The sequence below is a fragment of the Tachypleus tridentatus genome, chromosome 11, assembly GCF_004210375.1.
Source record: "Tachypleus tridentatus isolate NWPU-2018 chromosome 11, ASM421037v1, whole genome shotgun sequence".
In the NCBI taxonomy this organism is placed as follows: domain Eukaryota; kingdom Metazoa; phylum Arthropoda; class Merostomata; order Xiphosura; family Limulidae; genus Tachypleus; species Tachypleus tridentatus.
In genome coordinates, this window is record NC_134835.1 from 44,700,863 (window position 1) to 44,708,610 (window position 7,748).

A 7,748-nucleotide genomic window follows, 5' to 3' on the forward strand; every position below is an offset into this window, starting at 1 on the left:
GCTTATTGTGGCTGCTGGAGTACACACTTCAGTTGAATTCATCCGTTTATGCATTAGCGACGGTCATTTCTTTTCATTACATTCCTTCATTGAGAATACTAGTGCATTGTCTAAGTTATGTATGACGTTTGTGTACCCTCACCATACACTCTGTGGTGCAGAGAATGTAATATAACCTGCGTCATATATGTATGTAGTAAACCTCACCTGACATCAGTGACAATATACGGTGAATAACAGCGATAACGTGGAATGGAAAAGTTTATAACCTCCAATTAACACGCCCCTAGTTTCAAATTTTAATGCCACAGAGATTAGTTGAGATTGGTTAAACGACCTAGAAGTAGTTAGGTAAAGACAAATGGAAACATACAGATTTTTGTGCTTTATATAATTAGGTGTATCCGCCATAGACCGTTATAAACACTGTAGGGCTTCTAGATACCTCCGAGTGTTTCCATTTACATTCCTGTCATTTTTTGCTGACATTAGTCTCAAGCATACCAAGACTATATCATTTTGTATTGCATAAGCTCTTTGATAAGAAAGGCACATATAAAACAAACAGTGTTATTAACTATAATACATAAATATTTAACATGTCTCGAATGGCAACACTATTCGAAATATTCATCATGCTATAATCATTACATTGAAACGAAAATCTAACAAAGAAATATTAACGAAATGCAATAAGAGGGTAAATTTATTCTTGTGAAAGATTTTGAAAACAAAAGATTTCCCTCTTATTGAAATTCGACTTTGAAAATACAAATACTCAGACCAAAAAATGAAATATTAAATTACATAATCTATCAGCACATCTGGGTCTGAGAAACCGAAATCATATCTATTTACTATCAATTATACCACGTAAAGCCGATTATAGGTAGTAATATTATAAAAGTGAACTTTGGCAGACGTGCAAACAACTATATTGATGATATTGTGTCCGTAGTAAAAACATTGTCTTTGTAGAATTAAAATATGCAAATTATATAACAAGAAATGCGAAAAGTCATAAATATATATTTGTGGTAAATCAAAACGTTCCTGTTGTAATGAATTTTAGGAATTTTTTGACTCAAAGATGAAGTAATACGTCGCTAAACTACCTACATCAGCTATATCCGGTCTTTAGCACGATATGAGAGATCACTAGACTAGCGAATACAAGTCGGACACAGTAGTGGTCTAGCTGCTATCTTTATCATAAGTTTTTTGGAGTAAGTTAGGTAAAGCTGGTGAAATGTAGTCTTTCTTAAATTTATTTATTTTATTGCACTTTAGAATACTATATTTGTAAAACGGTAATTTCAATGGAAACACATTTGAATAGTATCAATTCAAATGCAAGCATGGAATATTCACATATCAATTTGAGGTAATTCTTATCTTTGTTTAAAATTTAAAGTTTCATTGTAGCCATCATTATGAAGAATTTGAAGATAACAAAGAATGTATACAACAGTTGAAGTTTAGTTTAAAGCCCGGGTATGAAATAATCACCAACGAAGTCCTTTTTGAATCAACAAAATAACAAGTACTTGCTTTACGTTCAACTAATGTCAGATCAAGTAGATTTTAATCAGCAACAAATCTAAAGTAAGGAATATATACACGTAATTTAATAAAAGAACAAATCTAGTATCCTCGGATATGACTTCGACATATATTCAGTGTTATTATTTTGATGGTAGAGCTTTATATGACGTGAGAAAAATACTGCAAAAAATGAAAACAGTGCTTTTCTTAAAATCCACTATCATAAACACATATATTTAAAAAATGAAAAGTATTCTTAACTACATCATGGAAGAACTGACTTTTCGGTGTAATTCTTTTCTCTAAGTAATTTTCAAAGTAACGTTTCAAAGTACCTCGCTAAGTTATTGATGTACTACATTTTCCTTGGTCTTGAATAAAAGAAGTCAGGTAAAAACATTCAAACAATTATGGAATTAATCCCACTATATAACTTATTTTAAAAGGAAAACGACTGATTTACATTAATGAATATCATCGTTTTCCCGATGGTATTATAAGAGGCAAAAGTAAAAAACCATTAATGAAAATTACCATATATAACTGAGAATGTGGACAACACCAGCCTAAAGTGTTATGAAACACGTGGTTTATAAGAGAGTTAACAGTATGGAATTTACAACAACTGTATATTGAAAATGCAATATGGACATTCGTAGCTACTTTATTTTAGTTTCACTTTATCTCCTGGTAATAATGGTAAAAATGTACGTCGCATAACAATAACTGAGAACTATTATAAATATCGAGAGTAGCCGAAAACTGCCGAATCAGAAACGGGACGTTTGTTAGAGACCAAAATAAAATCCTAGGCACAGCTATGTAAAGATTGTAACAAAAACATAAAACCAACGCCGTGATCGTCTAGTGGTTAGGACATTGCGTTGTGGCCGCAATAACCCAGGTTCGAATCCTGGTCACGGCAGTTTCTTTCTTTAAATCATTCTCACGTTTTTCTGAATTTTATTTCTCAGATCTGTGTGAGAACAACAATGAAGATTAACGGATATAATTATTGTTTGTTTGAAATTACGCAGGAAACCACACAATCTGTGCTGTAACGTTGTCAGCTCTCAATTATACAGCTCTGTCACAGGAAGGATTAAGATCTTATAAGGTTTTATATTACATATTTCTGTATTCTCCGAAACATTAAAACGACCAAAATTTACACATCGTAAATACATTCGTAATGTAAAAAATATTATGCGAACACGATTAGAGAGTTTTATATTGAGGTTCCAGTGAATGTCCTACAACCACACAATGTCACATTATACTTTTTAACGTAGAGTGATCAATCTTAAGTTGTAAGTTAATTCCTCTTTACACGGCGTTAAGCCTGATCTGTAGCACCTCAGAAAATAAAACACAACGATTACAATAAACTACAAACTTTCTTAAAATTAATATTTCTATTGTAAATTTTAACTTACATCAGACATGACAAATTCTAACATGAAATTTATACTTGAAACTTTAAGCACAACACCCATATACATGTACAGAGACATATTTTAAACTATATGTGCATTAAATTCTTGAGGGTTCAATTACTTTCTGGTCAAAGAGTCCCTTTATAGCATTGACGTCGCAGACAAAATCATTTAATCAAAAAGTACCGTTTTTATTAAAATTGGCCCCGTTAATTGCAGCTGAAGTTTCCTTTTTATGTCACGTAAAAACAAATAATACAGTTTAGAAGGAAGGGAATTGAAATTAATATGGGATATTAAATAATGTCAATGCATCAAGTGATTTTTTTTTCTTTCATCTACTAGTATAAACATGATTATCACTTAGCAGTTAGGTGTACGCTGTATTCGTGATCGTGGAGTTGCTAGAAAAATATGTTGACAGAATAGAGAAATGGTTTCTACTTCTTGTGAAAAACAAAACAAAGAATATTATTTACTGTGACTTGTTTCTCTCGTAATAAGGAAGTTGTGTTGTGGGTTTTTTTCTTTTTGAAAGATATTTTTTGTTTTACAAGTTAATGTTCACTGCTATGTATCGCATCAGTTTTTGAGAAGAGTCGAACTCGCTTTCCTCATCTGTTTGGAAAGGTTGTTTTCACTTCGTTGTCTGTTATCGGTATTGTAATTTAGATTATAATATTTAGCATCGCGTGGTGACTACCAATTTTAAGTTGGTTCATGTGCTTCACCATCAGACTGGCTTATGTTCCTACTCGAGAAAGTGTTATTATTTTGTTTTCCAGTGTTCTAGAATACAAGATACGTGAAATAAACATGTATACACTTAAAAACGCTATTAAGTACGTGGATCAAAGTTATACTAATAGACAATATATTGAGTGAGCTGCGTAGTATAAAATTCGTATTATAAGTGGCTATACAGTGGTATACAGTGAAACATGGGAATGCTAGAAAATATTCATTTGAAACGTTACAAAATAACTTAATCAAATTATGATGGAAAAGAAATAAGTATCTTAAATTTCATAAACAAATGAAAGGTGATTTCTTTCAGCCAAGTGCCCTAATAGGATATTTTGAGTAATCAAACACCATGTAATTTCATAATCACTCTAATATATATTAATATATAAAATCAGAAGCTCATTTTGACAGTAATATCACTATTAATTATAGCTGCTATTTATTTATTAGCAGTTAGGGTAACCAAATTTTAAGATTTGTACATTTTTCTTACCTCGTCACAGAAGTATTTCTCCGTTGTCAAGCGCGTAGTAAAACAGTGAGCTATCAGTAGTGTATTCGCTACGCGTATCACAACCTCAGTCTTAACGCAAAAAACCGTCAAATTTGACGTTGAGACAGTGGGAGACGTCACAGAAATGAAACACACCTTAGTTTCAACATTGATGAATTACCAGTATCTACAAAACTAACTTCTACTTACTAATAACAAATTCTAATTAAATCAAAATAAATTATATGTGCTTAGGAAACTGTAGCTTCTCTCATTCAGGATAGATGCTAAGATAAATTTTAGCGGACAAAGTTTCTTACACACATACAAATATACTTACTGTCGAAAGAAGTAAATATATTAGAACGTTAATTTTTCTGTGTTGTAGCTACAACCATTACTTGTGCTGCAACACTTTGACGTACGAGTTCTCTGTCCGTATTATCATCTCATTAAATTCGAAGTTCATGCTATGACACACTTCACACAGAAATCCCAAGTTTCACACAACTGATTTATAACGTAACATATTATTACAACATTCATTATAAATTAACCAAACGTTTTGTTTCAGCTTTCAGGTATACAGGTACAAAAAGGTATACAGCGTCAGGAGAGCTTTGGAGTAAGAGATAGCGTGAAAATCAGTTACGGTAGGGGTAGTTCCTGTTATTCGTTTTCAACACTCAGCTCTTAATGCCCTTTCACAGTGTTTAACGCGATTAATTAATTCAATGTCATTGTTTGCAGCGGTTTCTTACGGGTCAAAGTTGAAACGTTAGTGGGTACAACTGAAGAAACGGCTCTTCACAACAGGCTTATTGTGGCTGCTGGAGTACACACTTCAGTTGAATTCATCCGTTTATGCATTAGCGACGGTCATTTCTTTTCATTACATTCCTTCATTGAGAATACTAGTGCATTGTCTAAGTTATGTATGACGTTTGTGTACCCTCACCATACACTCTGTGGTGCAGAGAATGTAATATAACCTGCGTCATATATGTATGTAGTAAACCTCACCTGACATCAGTGACAATATACGGTGAATAACAGCGATAACGTGGAATGGAAAAGTTTATAACCTCCAATTAACACGCCCCTAGTTTCAAATTTTAATGCCACAGAGATTAGTTGAGATTGGTTAAACGACCTAGAAGTAGTTAGGTAAAGACAAATGGAAACATACAGATTTTTGTGCTTTATATAATTAGGTGTATCCGCCATAGACCGTTATAAACACTGTAGGGCTTCTAGATACCTCCGAGTGTTTCCATTTACATTCCTGTCATTTTTTGCTGACATTAGTCTCAAGCATACCAAGACTATATCATTTTGTATTGCATAAGCTCTTTGATAAGAAAGGCACATATAAAACAAACAGTGTTATTAACTATAATACATAAATATTTAACATGTCTCGAATGGCAACACTATTCGAAATATTCATCATGCTATAATCATTACATTGAAACGAAAATCTAACAAAGAAATATTAACGAAATGCAATAAGAGGGTAAATTTATTCTTGTGAAAGATTTTGAAAACAAAAGATTTCCCTCTTATTGAAATTCGACTTTGAAAATACAAATACTCAGACCAAAAAATGAAATATTAAATTACATAATCTATCAGCACATCTGGGTCTGAGAAACCGAAATCATATCTATTTACTATCAATTATACCACGTAAAGCCGATTATAGGTAGTAATATTATAAAAGTGAACTTTGGCAGACGTGCAAACAACTATATTGATGATATTGTGTCCGTAGTAAAAACATTGTCTTTGTAGAATTAAAATATGCAAATTATATAACAAGAAATGCGAAAAGTCATAAATATATATTTGTGGTAAATCAAAACGTTCCTGTTGTAATGAATTTTAGGAATTTTTTGACTCAAAGATGAAGTAATACGTCGCTAAACTACCTACATCAGCTATATCCGGTCTTTAGCACGATATGAGAGATCACTAGACTAGCGAATACAAGTCGGACACAGTAGTGGTCTAGCTGCTATCTTTATCATAAGTTTTTTGGAGTAAGTTAGGTAAAGCTGGTGAAATGTAGTCTTTCTTAAATTTATTTATTTTATTGCACTTTAGAATACTATATTTGTAAAACGGTAATTTCAATGGAAACACATTTGAATAGTATCAATTCAAATGCAAGCATGGAATATTCACATATCAATTTGAGGTAATTCTTATCTTTGTTTAAAATTTAAAGTTTCATTGTAGCCATCATTATGAAGAATTTGAAGATAACAAAGAATGTATACAACAGTTGAAGTTTAGTTTAAAGGCGGAGTATGAAATAATCACCAACGAAGTCCTTTTTGAATCAACAAAATAACAAGTACTTGCTTTACGTTCAACTAATGTCAGATCAAGTAGATTTTAATCAGCAACAAATCTAAAGTAAGGAATATATACACGTAATTTAATAAAAGAACAAATCTAGTATCCTCGGATATGACTTCGACATATATTCAGTGTTATTATTTTGATGGTAGAGCTTTATATGACGTGAGAAAAATACTGCAAAAAATGAAAACAGTGCTTTTCTTAAAATCCACTATCATAAACACATATATTTAAAAAATGAAAAGTATTCTTAACTACATCATGGAAGAACTGACTTTTCGGTGTAATTCTTTTCTCTAAGTAATTTTCAAAGTAACGTTTCAAAGTACCTCGCTAAGTTATTGATGTACTACATTTTCCTTGGTCTTGAATAAAAGAAGTCAGGTAAAAACATTCAAACAATTATGGAATTAATCCCACTATATAACTTATTTAAAAGGAAAACGACTGATTTACATTAATGAATATCATCGTTTTCCCGATGGTATTATAAGAGGCAAAAGTAAAAAAACCATTAATGAAAATTACCATATATAACTGAGAATGTGGACAACACCAGCCTAAAGTGTTATGAAACACGTGGTTTATAAGAGAGTTAACAGTATGGAATTTACAACAACTGTATATTGAAAATGCAATATGGACATTCGTAGCTACTTTATTTTAGTTTCACTTTATCTCCTGGTAATAATGGTAAAAATGTACGTCGCATAACAATAACTGAGAACTATTATAAATATCGAGAGTAGCCGAAAACTGCCGAATCAGAAACGGGACGTTTGTTAGAGACCAAAATAAAATCCTAGGCACAGCTATGTAAAGATTGTAACAAAAACATAAAACCAACGCCGTGATCGTCTAGTGGTTAGGACATTGCGTTGTGGCCGCAATAACCCAGGTTCGAATCCTGGTCACGGCAGTTTCTTTTTTAAATCATTCTCACGTTTTTCTGAATTTTATTTCTCAGATCTGTGTGAGAACAACAATGAAGATTAACGGATATAATTATTGTTTGTTTGAAATTACGCAGGAAACCACACAATCTGTGCTGTAACGTTGTCAGCTCTCAATTATACAGCTCTGTCACAGGAAGGATTAAGATCTTATAAGGTTTTATATTACATATTTCTGTATTCTCCGAAACATTAAAACGACCAAAA

General features: G+C 32.0%; 2 non-coding genes across 2 annotated transcripts; both read left to right on the forward strand.

Moving 5' to 3' along the window:
• Positions 1-2,398: 2,398 nt before the first annotated feature.
• Positions 2,399-2,470, forward strand: TRNAH-GUG (transfer RNA histidin (anticodon GUG)). The gene has a single exon. It is a non-coding gene; the product is annotated as a tRNA-His (tRNA).
• A 4,965-nt stretch (positions 2,471-7,435) lies between these two features.
• TRNAH-GUG (transfer RNA histidin (anticodon GUG)) lies at positions 7,436-7,507 on the forward strand. The gene has a single exon. It is a non-coding gene; the product is annotated as a tRNA-His (tRNA).
• Positions 7,508-7,748: the final 241 nt, after the last annotated feature.